This window comes from Opisthocomus hoazin, chromosome Z (genome assembly GCF_030867145.1).
Source record: "Opisthocomus hoazin isolate bOpiHoa1 chromosome Z, bOpiHoa1.hap1, whole genome shotgun sequence".
NCBI lineage: Eukaryota > Metazoa > Chordata > Aves > Opisthocomiformes > Opisthocomidae > Opisthocomus > Opisthocomus hoazin.
This window is the reverse complement of record NC_134454.1, coordinates 62,949,082-62,965,838: the sequence shown is the minus strand read 5'-3', so window position 1 is coordinate 62,965,838 and position 16,757 is coordinate 62,949,082. Positions and strand designations below refer to the sequence as shown.

The window sequence follows — 16,757 nt, the reverse complement described above, 5'->3', positions numbered from 1 at the left end:
ACTCCTGCTCATCCCCTTCTGCTGGTTCAGCCCTGTGAAGACCTAGTCCTGCCTCTCACGCAGGGTGAGGGGACGGTCCCAGCAGATTTGGGACTCTGGTGGGGACTTTCTGGGGAAAGCAACATGAAGGTACCAAGCAGATGGGCGAGCAATCAAAATGAGAAAGGTGTGGTGGTAGCTAAGGGCAGATACAAACTCGAAGGAAGCCAGGGCATACCATTCTGCTGTTCACAGCTACGAATTTGGCTTCAAGGTTTTGGAAATGCGCTAACAGAAAATGAGAGGCATTCACAAAATGGGGATATGAAAGCTGGTAAACAAGTCGCATGCAAGCTTTTCCAAAGATCTTCTACAAAATGTTCAATAGTTTTCAAGCTTTCTGTTGAGCAGCATTGCTGCTCAGTTCAGGTCATCATTTCTTCCCTTGAAGGAAAGTAATTGGCCTAGAAAGTGGTGATCAAATACCATACTTTCAATTTTTTCTTTCTGTTTTGCTTCAATTACAGCTAGCTTTAACAGAATCCTGAGGACAGTGTCACAGTCTGACAAGTGTCAGAAAGAAAGGTAGCATTCCTTTACCTGGACATCCACTTGCACCATTTTGCAGGCCTAATCTGTTTAAATTTTAAATAAAATGAATCATGAGAGGAAAACTATTTAGCCTTTTTTTCTTCATCAGTTACAGGTTTATTTCGGTTTGTAATCAGAATGTCTTCAGTCCTATTGTTATCATAAAGGCCCTAGCACAATTGAAAGAGTTAGCCTTCCATATAACGGCCCTGGCGTAATTAGAATAACAGGATTTTGTTGTTTTTGCTCAGAAGAATAGTTAGTGTTACCTTTAAATCAAGGAAACTGTCCTTGAAGAGATAACAACACCCTGAGAAGACTGCTTGTTAGCGCTTAGCTAGTTTTAGCCAAGAAATAGTGTCCAGAAGTAACCTATCCTTCATTATCATGAATTATAATACTAAAAATCACACGCCCTAGAAGGAAGACCCCCAGACCATTCCCCAGTGAACATGCGCAGTGTGAAAATGCTGACCAAGTGTTATGTAAATGACGTAACCAATCTGCAGCATGGGACTGCCCCGTGGGCTGAAACTTATTGATGAGAAACCAAATAAAGGAATGCCTGCTTTGATACGTGGTGTGCACGCTATGAGGAACTATCCCCCTTGCGTCCAGTGCTGTAATAATGAATGCTTACTTTCTAAAATTCTCAGATGAGTTTTAGGGAGTCTTTGTTTTTGCCGACTTACAGTATCACTATTAATTTTTAGCCTCCTACATAAAAAACAGTTTACCCTGATATGCAAGACATTTTTAGACACAGCAGAAATGCCTGGCCTTACAGCCAGGCCATGAATTCCTAGCCAAACAAGAACACAGGGAACAGACGAGCACTTCTGGCTGCAAGTCTTAGAGAAGCAGCAATGAGATCCACCATGTTTCTGGGCTTGTCAAGAGATGACAGAGACAGACTTTACCAAGATTAACAGAGTGCCTTTTAAAAAATAAAAATAAATACACAATAACAACCCATGAAAGGGTGATCTACTGCAGATCACAGACTCCTCACTCTGACATATAAAAAAAACAATGAAGCACTACAAACATTTCTTATTCACAGATGAGATGCCTTCTTCTGCATAAGTCTTTCAGTTTCAGCCAAAAACCAAAATGTGTGAGATCAATAGTCCACTATTCAACCTAACCAGTATGTGGAAGGAGATTCAAGCTGTCTGCACAAGTAACAACAAGCCAAGTTTCAAAAAGGCTCGCAATTTCTTTACACCAGTTTGTCCAAAGCAATCATCATATGGAATACTACATAGTCTCAAAAATGCAGCCTATAGAGACTAAATCAGCAGACACATGATTTTTCCACATAAGCACAAGTCTAATAACATGAACTCAGCTGGATTACTCATGAGAATGCTCAGTTATGTGCATATGCACTGGAAGCTTGGTCATGATCCAGGCAGCATAACCATCACCAAGTAGTAAGCAAACGGGTATGTTTGCAGGAATGGTGGAACGATTTTCATTTGTAGTATAACAGACACTATTTTTTCTGGTTTGTATTTTAATAAGCAAGTCTCCATAAAGGAACAACTGTTTTGAGACTAGTTCAACTAAAACCTAAAAAAACTACTTTGCTATCAAAAAATGTGTATAAAATTGTAATTTTTAATTAAATTTAATTAATTTTAATTAAGAATACATTTTATTATTTCATTTTAATGCAGTGGCATGAAACAACAACAAACTAGAGATAAGAGACTGTGCTTCCAGAATCAAATTTGTAAAGAAACTCATTTACATGTTTGTATTTTGTCTAGTTCAACTACAGAACCTTGACATTGGTTTAACGAACCTTATGAATCTGTAATAAGAACAAAGGTTTAGACTAGTAAAGGGAAACACTTTTTTATTAACTTATTAATAGTTGTTAAGGGCATATTACTGAACTTCTTTTGATAACAGAAAAACAGTTGATTAGAAGGTTGCTTACGCATTGCTGTGCTTATCAGAAGTTTCCAAACACAACACAGGCTCACCTGCCTACACTTAATTTTTTAAAGTAGTATTTTAGCTCCTCCTAGCACAACACCATCCATTTCTTCAGCAAGAATTCCCAAATCCCCCACTCCCAGTTCCCCGCTCCACAGGATGGAATTTTCTGACAGAAGCTGACAGCTATGGGGCGGTGGGGGGGTGTGGCTCAAGAGTAGACGAAATAAAAGTCACTCATATGCTGTATAGAAATAGCAGTGGAAAAGCTTTAACAAAAAAAAAAAAAGGCAGTATTTATGAACAGAATATTTTTTAACTTGTATCATTTTTCATGTCTACTACTCTGTAAACTGTAAGTAGAGTATTTTGTTTCCCCACATTTTGTTCCTCCTGGAACAAGAACATGCATTTTTTCAGGAAAATAAAAAATAAAAATCAGTATACAATTTTCCAAAATGCTCAACTAAAATACAATATAAAAAGTACTACATATGAAGCTATTTACAGCTTTTATTTTCCTTCACCTATCTCTCAAGTGCTAAGCCAAACATTACACAGATTTTCAGCATAACTTACTTCTAGATTCAGACACACATTTTCACTCAGAAGTAAATTATTCAAGCTGAGTCCCAAAACCTGAATCCCAAAAGACTTCAGAGATGCAGTAGCTGAAAGTAATCAGACAGTAAGAGAGATCTAAGAGCAAAGTAAAAAAACTTCAAAGATTTTTTTTTTTTTTTAGGTCAGCATTAAAAATTGTTCACACAAACATTTCATTGTCATATTGTAAGACCTCCTTAACCATTGACAAAATAGAAAGAAACCAGACTTTTAAATGTGTTTTGGTGCAACACATGACAAGGATTTTGTACAACAAAATTTGCTCAGTATGTGATAACGAAGAAGCATGGCAGCCACCAGCAGACTTAAGCACACTATCAGAAAGGTCAGTACATACACCAGTTGTTGAAGCCAGTTAAAGTTTTTAATACTATTGCTATTTCAATTGAGGAAATACTTGTTTTTCCAATAAATCACGTTAAATGACAGTTTAATGTAAGGCAAGTTATTTCACTGACTAATAAAATAAATTGGCATACAACAAAAACAAGGTAACAACTACAACAAAGTGTTTCAAAAAATCTGAACATGCAAGCTAGCCTATAGAAACCATATAGCTAAACAATTGTCATGGAAAGGGGCGAAAGAGTTTAGTATTACACATTAATTCCACTTCTCATATTCTGACACTTGTGTGTAGGCATACAGCTTAGCAAGGAACATACAACATACTCCAAAAGCAGCCTGGAGTACAGTGCTCATCTGTCCTTACCCTTTCAACTAAAATTTGTAATTTCCACACTTACAAATGTACCATAAATCTGTCACTCTTACCTCAACTGTTATGATGCTAGGGGCTTGAAATCAAGGTACTAAAGAACATGGTGTCATGAGGTGAAGGTCAAGCTCCAAGTCAAAGATGGAAGCCAGGTGATCAGACAACAAAAAAAAAAGACAGTAATTCTGTATTAAACAATGTAGTTGACATGGTCTTTTTCAGCTAGGATCAAAACATTTTAAGTGTCGGGAACAAGGGCATAACTCATACAGCAGAACCTCCACACCAGCAGGAAGAGAGACTTGTCGTTTCCCCAGGCTCAAATTGCATCCTATGCTTACCTTCCCCCTTCTTATTCAAGGAGTATTTTCTGACTCTTCTGCAAGATAGAAGTGCAGGTCTGACACCGGACAGTTCTCTTCTAAATACAGCTGTTTGCTCTCATCAAAGACAACAGCCTCAGTGTCTCAAATGCTTTTACTTTCTATTTCCATCTTCCTTTATCCTCCACAAGTGGGTTTCTGTCTTTCACACAGAATCACAGAATGGTAGGAGTTGGAAGGAACCTCTGGGGATCATCTAGTCTAAGCCTCCTGCCAAAGCAGGGTCACCTACAGCAGGCTGCACAGGACCTTGTCCAGGTGGGTCTTGAGTATCTCCAGAGAAGGAGACTCCACAACCTCCCTGGGCAACCTGTTCCAGTGCTCCATCACCCTCAGAATGAAGAAGTTCTTCCTCATGTTCAGACGGAACTTCCTATGCTTCACTTTGTGCCAGTTGTCCCTTGTCCTGTCACTGGGCACCACTGAAAAGAGTCTGGCCCCGTCCTCTTGACACCCACCTTTGAGATACTTATAAGCATTTGTAAGACCCCACACTTGGTCTTTTCTTCAGGCTAAAAAAGCCCAGCTCCCTCAGGCTTTCCTTGTAGGAGAGATGCTTCAGTCCACTCATCATCCTCGTAGCCCTCCGCTGGACTCTCTCCAGTTGTTCCTCATCTTTCTTTAGCTGGGGAGCTCAGAACTGGACACAGTACTCCAGATGGGGCCTCACTATGGCAGAGCAGAGGGGGAGGAGAACCTCCCTCAACCTGCTGACCAGAGTCATCTTAATGCACCACAGTGTACCACTGGCCTTCTTGGCAACCAGGGCACACTGCTGGCTCATGGTTAACTTGTTGTCCACCAGGACTCCCAGGTCTCTCTCCAGAGAGCTGCTTCCCAGCAGGTCAGCCCTGAGCCTGTAATGGTGCATGGGGTTATTCCCCCACAGGTGCAGGACCCTACACTCGTCCTTGCTGAACTTCATCAAGTGAAGTGAACTTTCACCTCAGATTTTAACAGTGGGTAGGGACAGTATCAATAGTTCTGTTATTCAAAGCACTTTTGGTAGTGCTTTGGTGGCATCTGTAAAGCTGTTATATATTATACATTGTATCATAAGCAGAATTATCTTCCCTAGTTTTTATGGGTTTGGTTAAAAACTATAATAAAAATCCAGACGACAAACCTGGCTTTTAGACTGCCTTTCAAATCATCTTCTCGGCAAAATTTTTTATAATGTAAGATCATCAAGTCCAAGTGTTAACCTAGTCCTGCCAAGACCACCACTAAACCATGCCCCTGAGCACCTACACGTCTTTTGTACACCTCCAGGGATGGTGACTCCACCACTTCCCCAGTCAGCCTGTTCCAACGCTTGATAACCCTTTTAGTAAAGGCATTTCTCCTAATATCTAGTCTAAACCTCCCCTGGCGCAACTTGAGGCCGTTTCCTCTCATCCTATTGCTTGTTACTTGAGATAAGAGACTAACATCCACCTCACTACAACCTCCTTTCAGGTAGCTTTAGAGAATAATGTCCCCCCTCAGCATCCTCTTCCTCAGACCAAACAACCCCAGTTTCCTCAGTCACTCCTCATAAGACTTGTTCTCCAGGCCCTTCACCAGCCTTGTTGCTCCAGCATCTTCAATGTCCTTCTTGTAGTGAGGGGCCCAAAACTGAACACAGTATTCAAGGTGCAGCCTCTCCAGTGCTGAGTACAGGGGCACAATCACTTCCCTACTCCTGCTGGCCACATTATTCCTGATACAAGCCAGGATGCTGCTGGCCTTCTTGGCCATCTGGGCACACTGCTGGCTCATGTTCAGTCACCTGTCGACCAGTACCCCCAGGTCCTTTTCCACCAGGCAGCTTTCCAGCCACTCTTCCCCAAGCCTGTAGTGTTGCATGGAGTTCTGACACAAGTACAGGATCCAGCACTTAGCCTTGTTGAACCTCCTACAGCTGGCCTCAGCCCATGGATCCAGTCTGTCCAGATGCCTCTGCAGAGCCTTTCTACTCTCAAGCAGATCAACACTTCTGGGCAGCTCAGTGTCGCTTGCAAAGTGACTGAGGGTGCCCTTGATCCCCTCATCCAGGTCACTGACAAAGATATTAGCAGAACTGGCTCCAATACTGAGCCCTGGGGAACACCAGTTGCGATCCGGCACCATCTGAACGTGACTCCATTCACCACAACTCTGATCCTGGCCATTCTGCCAGTTTGTTACCCAGTGAATAGTGCACCCGTCCAAGCCATGAGCAGCCAGCATCTCCAGGAGAATGCTTCTAATAAGGTTTATAGAGTTTTATGTAGATGGGTTCTGTTATCAATGTGAAGGTAAGAGCCATCTTAAAAAATATGCAGCTGAAACCGCTAATTTAAAAATAATAGATAAAAGCAAACAAACAAAAGAACAGCCAAACAAACCCACTAAAAACCGCACCACAGACATGTTTTGGTATCCTAAACTTTAAATATACAAGCTGAACTGCAAGATCATTAAAGTTGTATTTATATGGCATTTAAGAAAATATAAGAAAACACAAAACTAAGTAAACATCAACTGGGTCACTGCTCTACAAAGAGTAACTTAATGCATGCTCCTTCTTCTTTGAGTTGGGGGGTACACTATGCAGACAAGTATCAGTTCCAAAACTTCTCTCCTCCCCAATGCAACAGAAGTGATTGCTTGAACAAAATCAGTGATGCTACTCTTCTGTTGAAGACAGCTACACAAATGAGCCAGGCTCCTGCTGGAAAATTAGTTGCTTAAAGTTTATACAACTTATTTATTCCTTGAGGAAGTCTGCAGAAACAGTAGACGAAATTAATACTCACTCATGGAGAAACACAAACATCCTTACCATTCAATTCCATAGTGCTACACCCTGAGTAGACCCACCACAGCATACCTAGAAGTTTAGCTCCCAGTTTGGGGTCATATGCCCTGCTTGCTTCCTCCATGTAAGCTACCTGAAGCAATAGCAGTGACGCAGTTTTTTTTTGTAACTGCACAGCAGCGTGTGTGCAAGCTCTGCAAGCACCATGAGACAAACTGCAGCAGGCTGACAGGAGCCCGAGCTGCACATTGGCACTGGATTTGCATGGGATTTCCATTATAAATAAAGACTTTACTTGTTAGTGCTGTAACTGTACAAAATGCATCAACAAAATCTCACAATATGTCACACAGCTATCGCTTCCTACATGCAACTTGCTGAAGTATTACACACTACCCGGACCAGGTGGAAGGAAGCAATTTTGAAGCAGCAGGCATCAGTGTCACTATTACACCTGCAACCAGATGCCTCGGAGAGGCCGCAGATTGCTTTATTCTTTACTGAGGCTCCACGCTCCTTTTAAAGGCAGTTAAATAAGGAAACAGCTGCAAACAGAGCTTAACTTCTACAGAATTGAAGGAGATGGGCAGTGCAGAGGAAGAGCATGTAGGCAGAATAAAGGTGGCACAGCAAAAAAAGAACCTAATGCTTTTTAGTCACATGTACTCTTCACACATTTTTAACATGACTGCTAGATGGAAGGCGATCTTTATTTCCTTGACACACACCCACCACACAGAACTTTCCAGAAACTCATGACTAGCAGCTGAGTCATCTCAAATTTGTTTTTCAACAGTTTTAACAGATTTTAATACTTTTGAAGAAATTGTTATTGAGGTTTTGAAGTGGAAGACAGAAACACAGGTTGCTGTAAGTATTCTGTAGTAGTAACAGGTCAGATTGGATTTAATATTGTTTCCCCCTTTCCCCATGTTTGAATTTTTCTATTCTTCCTTTTCTCAAAACAGGTAATTCCATTTAATCACTAATTACTTATACAGTACTTTCATAGTTGTTCTGTATCAGATGAAAAAACAGATGCATCATTTATGAGTCTTGGCACTGTACTTTGGCTGAAGAGAATCAAATCAGATTCCGCACTAAGCTGCAAAGAAAAACACTTTCTAAATTCTTATGTTGTTTAGGAGATGGAGAGGCCTGATATAATTTGATGATCACTGTGATGTTTGTTTGTTTTTTCGGGGGGGGGGGGGGGGGGGGGGGACACACAACACCCAAACCGAAACACACATCTGTGTCAATACAAGCTATATTTAGCACTGCATGAATAAAAACTAGTACTGCTCTCTTTCACCACAATACTGGCAGTACCAAACAGAAAGCCTGGCAACTTTCCAGGGGGCTTCAGCAGCTACTGCTGATGTGCCGCAACCATCAACTACAACTGCCCTTCCAAGATATCATTCTAAAAATATGTGCAGTGTATATCTGAAGCTGGCTTTCCTGTTAAGCACTTGTTGGTTTTAAAGGCAGGAAACAACGCAGTCAAAAATCCATTACCAAACATAGTGGGAAGCTAGCTATTCAGTAGCAGCCCTAGCTCCAGTTTTGTCAGTCAAAGTTGTACAAACAACACCCATAAAAGAAATTGACATATTAAAATCTGACAACTTTATTTTGAAAAAAGTAGATTTACAAAGCAAATCTGCCAGCTATTCATAAAAGTTTATCTATTTACAGAAGCGATGCAAAGACCCCTTTTTAAAATACAATCAAAAATTGTCAAGTTGTTTTCTTGTTCAAAACAAATTTACCAGAATGAATACTCCTAAAATTGTATTTCACTGATAGCTGTAACTATTACCATTTAAAGTCAGAAATCACAGATTTTTCTTTTTCCATACCCTGTTGTACTTCACCCACAACAAATCCAATGCTTGTTTGTGTATGGCATCTGAGACAACAGAAACATCTTCACCCTTATAACAGCTAGCTGAATTCAGTGAAGAGGTTTTTTAGTTGTTTTATTTCTTTGTTTGTTTTTTTTTTTAAGTAGCAGTTTGCTCAAACTTAGGCAAGTTCCTTCCCAATTCTGTGCAAAGCTCTTGGCCCTGGCAGGACAGGAGAGAGGTAAGCTCTGGCAGGGCAGTAACATTAAGCAGCTCTGTGCTTACTGAAATGAGAAAATTAAGTTGCATCTAAATAATGCAGTCTGTCAGCAGCCTCAACAAGCCCAAATGAAAACAATGCAAGCAGCATTTCTAATTTTAAGAAGTCACCTAATCTTTAAAGCACAGAGCGGAGGGCTTTCCCAGTTAAATATGTCACTATTTTAAGTTCAACCCAGTTTGAAATCTGTAGTACACTGCAAGAAAGAAGAGTAGTAAGAGTAAAAACTGCCTTAATTTCCACAACTGTCAAGCTGCCTGAACAAACATGTCTCACTTCCCAGTCCAGATAGTAGATTACTCGTAATCGTAAGGAAAAATCTGTAAAACTGACTGCATTTCAAATAGGGAATCTACAGCCCAACTGTTTGAACCTTTGCCTAGAGCAACTACTTTCTGTTTGCTTTGATCAGCAAGGAAATAGTTACTTTTGAAGTTTAAAATATTGTACTTCAGAGTTAATTCACTATTTGCTTGAAATGAAAAGCATAAATACTTCACCTTTGTCTTTGATCTTTCGTCTCAGGCTGTCAGCTCTGATAGACATGACTGAATCGTTTCTACTTAACACCCTTTTTTAAGGACATCCAGAAAGGACAGAAAGGTTTTTTTATTACATTACAAAACAAAATTTGAGATTTGACTACATAAGAGATTAAGAAAAGACAAATTACCAAGGTATAAATTTAAAGACAACTGACACAGTTCCCTACCAGGGGCGGAGAACCAAAAAAACTCCATGTAAACATTTACATGGATTTTTTCCACCAGTTTAAACTTGATCTTAAATTATCTCAAAAATCTAGAAAAGTTCTTTTATGTAGATAAATTTTGAATTTTACAATATGTTACCTGGAAACAAAAATTTTTTTTTAGATAAATTCTACAAAAAGTAGTCCATGGTATTGCCTAAAATTGGAAACAACCTCATTGGTATTTTATTGTATTACAAGCTCTCCACTTACTAGATGCAATAGTGGACACTAAATGTTTAAAAAAGTTATTGACCAATGACATCACTAGGAATTGTCACTTTAGTAAATATTACAACCTTAAAATTTCTGTCTTACCTATGTGTGTAGATTTGTTTTCCAACTATCCTTAGTATCTTTCGGCAGGAGGCAGACATTTTGCTAAGTAGAGAAATTAAAATTACCTCATGATAATCACAAAAAATTCTCCTGAGAACACTCTCTCAATCAGGCTGAAGGCAAATGGTGCTCATGTTCAGCACCAAGTAACACTGACTGCCACTCAAACACACTTCAGCTATGAGCTTCATCCATGTTTTAATCACTATAGCAAAACCAGCCATTATACCTCCAAGGGCTCCACAATTTTGTAACATTAAAAGATAAACTCTTTTAACTAAAGCATGTTACCAATGAGTAGCCACTGTGCACTGTTTGCAGAGCAAAAATTTAAAACATTGGAATATAGCTAAAGCTTAACAATTCCTGAAAAAGAGTTTTCTGTTAAAGTGTATGTTGAAAATATCTACTTAAATAAACTCTCACTCACTCTTAAAATAAAAGTGCAAGTTTTAGGCTTATAGTTTTCACCCAAGTACAGAAGATAGTATCATGTCTGGGTATTTATTTTCCTTTTCATTTTTGCAGCATTCTTTAAAATCCAGCATAAAACTTTTAAGGCTGCATTAACACCAAATAATTTCACCTGTTGTCCCACATAAACATGACAAAAGAGCAAAATATAAAAGATGTAACCTACCTCTTAAATTCATCATAACAAAGAAACATGCAATATTCAATCCCACTTGAAGAGTAAAGCACACATATTACGGACCACCGAAACACCAAATAAAGCTAACAAAAAAAAATGATACTACACTACTAAGTCATAAAATCATTTCTAAAGAATACTGAGGATGAAAAGTATGAAACACTTCAAAAACTAATTGTCTTGATACTTCTGTATGAGGATACCTGTCCTGGGTTCGGCCAGGACAGGGTTAATTTTCACTGCAATCCAGGAAGGGACACAGCCGGGCGGGCTGACCCCACCTGGCCAAACAGAGCCGGGTATTCCACACCATGTGCCCTCATGCTGGGTTCCTGGGGGGGGGGGGAGCTGGGGGGCGGGAACTCTCTTGCGGCTCGGGAGGGCGCAGCGGCGGTGCTGTCCAGGAGAACGTCGTGCGGTTTGTGTTGTGTTTTCCCCTTATCTGTATCGTTGTTGTTCCTGTTCCCTCTGTTTGCTGTTCCGTTAAACTGCCCTTATCCCGACCCACCGGTTTCTGCCTGTTTCTTTCCATTCTCCTCCGCACCCCGGCGGGGGGAGGGGCTGCCGCGTGGCGCTTTTGATGTCGGCGGCAGCTGAAACCAGAACAATACCTTAACAGTTGTATCTAAGAGACTAATTCACAAACGCTACTAAATTCTACTCCTCGTGCTTCCATGATATGAAGAAGGAGTTAATTCACTAACAGATGGGGAACTGAAGCACAAATTCATGCAAGGCATCTCGGGGAGCAAGCAAATAGCTAAAATCAAGTCCACCTGTACCAGAGCACTGTTAACAACAAATCATCACACTGGTTCTTGTAAAGTCACACAGCTCTCAGAACTCAACAGAGCTAGTACACGCCACAATTAAATGGGATAGTTCTAAAAACTTTTACTGGAGTCAAGTGACAAGTGCAGCATTTTCCTATGACAGTATCACATTTTAATTACAGATAAAAAGAAATGCAATACTTACCATTCATGATTTTTACAGGGTAACTTCTACTAATGGTGAATTATTTTTTACACAGTAACTTCTGTTACTGGTGAGCTACCGTAACCAGCAAGTAAAATAAAATCACAGAATCACAGAATGTTAGGGGTTGGAAGGGACCTCTGTGGGTCATCTCGTCCAACCCCTCTGCCAAAGCAGGGTCACCTACAGCAGGATGCACAGGACCTTGTCCAGGTGGGTCTTAAATATCTTCAGAGCAGGAGAATCCAGTCTCCCTGGGCAACCTGTTCCAGTGCTCCATCACCCTCAGAGTGAAGAAGTTCTTCCTCATGTTCAGGTGGAACTTCCTGTGCTTCCGTTTGTGCCCATTGCCCCTTGTCCTGTCGCCGGGCACCACTGAAAAGAGTTTGGCCCCATCCTCTTGACACTCACCCCTAAGATATTTATAGGCATTTATAAGGTCCCCTCTCAGCCTTCTCTGCTTCAGGCTGAACAAGCCCAGCTCCCTCAGCCTTTCCTCATAGGAGAGATGCACACTGCATACTTAATTCCTTGAAAGATTATAGATCTATAAAACCTCATTAGGTCTCATGACCAGAATTGCTTTAAAACTCATGTTTTTAGGCTGATGAATTGAAAAGACAAAGACAGTTTTGCATCAAATCAAACTTGCGTTTATTTCCCAAACAAAAGAAATTGCTAAGTATCGCTTTCTTGGGACGAAAGAAGCAGGTTCAAATTCTTTTACTGCGCCAAGTACAGTGACCTTACATCACTTCCCAGGATATGTGATTTTTTACCTCACACAAACACACATGGAACCAGACAGTCTTCTTTCTGAGATTTCCTGAAGTCACAAGTTAGGGACTAAGAGCTCTTCTCCCTTTTTATCTGTTACAGAACTGATGGCACACTCAGCTGTTTGGGTTCCCAGTTCACTCTGAGGATGCTTTAAGGAGGGTAGATGACCTTCAGACAAAAGAGGGAACTGAATCAGCCTTCTACCTCCTCTGTAAGCCCAGTGCTCCTTAAGAATCTGGCCAGTTTAGAAGAGAGAACAGCAACTGTATTAGCAGTTTTGCAAATCTGTACTGATATACCTTCATACTCAGCCAAACTGATGAATTGTTTCAATATTATTTAGTAAATTCAGCTGCACGGGGCCGGGGGGGGGCGGGGGGGGGCAGCATAAAAAAGCTGCCTGCCCCACTCTGGTCATTCCTTAAACAGTTATCACATCCAAAAGGTCTATAGCAGCAATCACTCTGAGGTGGCAATTGAGGCCAATCTCAGAGCTGTCAGCCAGGCAACCCCTGAGGCATCCCTATTTCCATGTAGGGTGCTTCCAAGTAGGAAAGGGAGGGAGGACATACTACTAAACAGAGTACTTCACAACTCTTCAGATCTAGGTTAGGGTACTCTAGGGGAGCCTCAAGAAAAATTTGGACTGTCACGTTCCGTCTGACTGACTACACCAAGTCACTGCAACACTGAAGTTCTACACTACTTTTCTGAAGAACTTGCTTCTTTCCTGCCCTTGAAATCCATGTGTCACTTCCCTAAAGGGATTTCCCAAAGAAAGAGCTACAGAACAAACTGACACCCTCTTTTCGTGGATGTCTTCACTGATAAAGCAAAAGCCCTCAAAGCCTTCAAGTTTGGTTAAATTTTTAGTTAAAGAAAAAAAAAAAAAAAAGCCAAAAAAGTAAAAGTAGTCCAGTACTGCTTTCATTGTAGCAATCCGATCCTCCTTCATTAGCCCAGCAGCAGTATTTCTCTGTAGCTGAAGCATTTAAGGAATAAGAGTGATTCACTGTGCTTCTCACACACTAAAGCTTCTTTCAGGTGCGTGGTAAGGACACAAACATTTGATAAGAGACTCCTTACATACCATGAAGTAAGCTACTGTATTTGCTCAATAAGTAATGGAAGTCAGACATGGAAACCTTGCAGAGAGGTCCAGAACTGTTTCATTCCTGTAGAAACCCAGACTGTCTGGTTCTTAAAACTCCTTTCTGACTCCCACTCTTTTCCATTGTAAATCACAGATTTACATTCAGAAAAATGAAAGTCAGATTCATTCCCAGAATAAACTGTGCTGCTTTCACTGAAGTGAACGTAATTTATTTTCAGTCAAGATTCTTGCAGCACTTCTGACTGAAATCCTTCTACCTTGATATTAATTCTAGTGCATTAAAAATAAGGGAAGGGAAGAGGGAAGGGAAGAGGGAAGGGAAGAGGGAAGGGAAGAGGGAAGGGAAGAGGGAAGGGAAGAGGGAAGGGAAGAGGGAAGGGAAGAGGGAAGGGAAGAGGGAAGGGAAGAGGGAAGGGAAGAGGGAAGGGAAGAGGGAAGGGAAGAAAACCCCTTACCTACAACCTCTCTGGGGTAATACACAATGGAACTGCAGGAACATAGTACTTAACTGAATCATAAATTAATGCCTCTGCCAGACGCACAGCACTGCTTCTATTCTGAGGTTAAATAGTCAAAAGATTGAGAGCAAGGAGACAGAATAATTGTGTGGCTTCATAACCAACTTTTATTTGGGGAAAAAAAAAAACAAAACCAACAATACTGCAACTTGGGGGGTATAGAAGAGGGGACTTGAAAACCAAAACACAAGCAAAAACTATACAAGCCCAAAATGAAATCCCCAGAAAAAAAATCAGTTAAGTCCTGCTTACTCGTTACGCAGAACAAGCTAAATACTGTCACAGGATTCTTTTGCTTTCTAAAAAATTCTCCAAAATTGTCTATAAATATGGCAGACAAAACAGCCAGTTCAAGATAAGACAAGCTCTATAGAACGCTAAAATCTTTTTCTTAGTACACTGTTATTTTTACTGTATATTTGCCATTATAGTCTTTTCCTCCTACACAACAACCACCTAACCCACCCACCATTGCAAAAATAATCATATTTACAGGATATCACAATATTTCTAAGATGAGGAAGCAATATTTTTATAACAAGAGAATATAATTTTGGAAATTAATGCACTAGCAGAATGAAAACAGGTTACCAGTCAATATGGACTGGAAGTATTTATAAAAACCCCAGAACTTTAGGAATCCATTCATGAGAATACCAGTTCTAATTATCAATTCTGCCGTTTTATTATTTCGTTACACACACTTTAGACACACACATACATACGGTTTCAGACAAAAGCAAGGCACTTGAAAGACAGTCAAAAGGATTTTATGTTGATTGCTGTTCATTTTCATATAGCTACAGAGGGGAAATTCTACATTTCAGGGGCACAGTGGAAGGGAGATTTTTTGAATAATGCAAAAAAAAAAAAAAGGACAAACAATTGTTGCATATGGATTATTCTACATTTGTATCCCTCCTGACTGAATGATCCAATCTTACAGAACTACATCATGAGAGTTTATCTCGAAGTAATTTCATTTATTTTGACAAGACTAAAAATATTACATACATCCTGTCAGCAAATCTTAGCAAGATTAGGGCACAATTTTTCTCCTATTGACTAAAATGCAAGCCATATGGCATTCATCTCCCCATTCCACACACAGATGTACAAATAGTGTCATAAGATACAAGAGGCAATTGAGTAAACGTCACTGACTGATTCTGAAGACTAGGCATTTCTTCCATTATAATTAACTTATGCAGAAAAGGAGGCAGAAGCTTCATGCTTTAAAAGATATAACTACACAAAATAGCTTAAAACTTTGTGTTGGGGGAAAATCTTGCCAGCCTGAGCAGGCTGAGAAAGGCAAGGCAGCCACAGCTCCATGTCCCCATGTCCAACCATAGTGAGGTTAAGCATGTATTCCCACTAAGCATACGCACACAAAGCACATGTATATACCACACAGATCAGACAAAGAGTGCTAATGGAATCATCCTTCTCCCCTCTGGCTGCGCAGGATGTGGGTCCACAGTCGGGAACACTCAGTACATGTAATGTGGATCCCTCCAGCAGCCGGACTCAAGACGCGTGGTCTGCCCAGTAACTGGTCCCTGGATCCCAGTCTCCCCAGTAGCTGGTACACAGACATACAAGGCCAAAGGCCACATGCACGCTCCTGTTGCTGGCACAGTCTCATGCGCAGACACACAGATCTGGCTGAGACTCCCCTGGTCCTCCAGCAGCCAAGCCCCTGAGGTCTCACCCACATAGACTCACAACAGCAGGTCTTATCCCTAGGGACCCCAGACCTGCTGTCTGTCTGGCAGCTGGCTGGCCCCTCCCAGTCCCCTCACCAGCCGGCTCCTTCCATGGTCCTGTCCTTAGAGTGAGGCATACACATATGGCTCCCAGGCCACTTCTCCTGTTCACCAGTTAGTCTGGCTTTACCTTCATTAGCCATCATAGCTCCACTCGCACACCTATACTTGCTCCAGTTGCTGGTGCCAGGGACACACAGGCCCCCATGACACAAGCTCCCACTCCAGTTACTGGCACTTAAATCCACTCACTTTCATCTCTCCAGTCACCGCACCACTGACACACGTTGTGACCCCAGCAGCTGCTCTCAGACCCCCCCCCCCCCCCCATGCACACAGAGCAGAACCCCCACTGGGGAAAGAGCTAGAAAGGAATTCAACAAGCACACAAGGATAGACTGTGCTGACCAGGTGCAGGGCATGGCCAGACAAGCATACTGCCCAGCACACTATTTGTACGATTGTCCCTTTTTTAACCCCTCACCCCTCTATTTTCCCACCCTCATTCACCCTGAAATCACCTCACTCCACCCCTTTCCATGCCTTTGGTTCCTCCCCTACAAATCGCGTAAGTAGCCTGGTGCAAAGCCAAAATGCTTGCAGCCCATAACATGTCCTACACCCTTGGACAACAACTCTCCTCAGTTCAAAAGGTGCTCCTATGTTGACGCGTCTTGATGGGTTTAATGGCTGGACACTGGA

At 41.2% G+C, this 16,757-nt stretch overlaps 1 protein-coding gene across 12 annotated transcripts in view; it reads right to left on the bottom strand.

Annotated features, from left to right (window-relative positions):
• Nucleotides 1-16,757, bottom strand: part of PAM (peptidylglycine alpha-amidating monooxygenase) — a 162,591-nt gene that overhangs the window by 104,902 nt on the left and 40,932 nt on the right. The window contains exon 1 of one of the 12 annotated variants that reach the window (XM_075410863.1): nucleotides 3,097-3,115. The exons of the other annotated variants lie outside the window; for them this stretch is intronic. The gene's annotated coding sequence lies outside the window, so the exon portion shown is untranslated. Of the gene's footprint in view, nucleotides 1-3,096; nucleotides 3,116-16,757 lie in introns of those variants that run through there. 12 annotated transcript variants of the gene reach the window in all.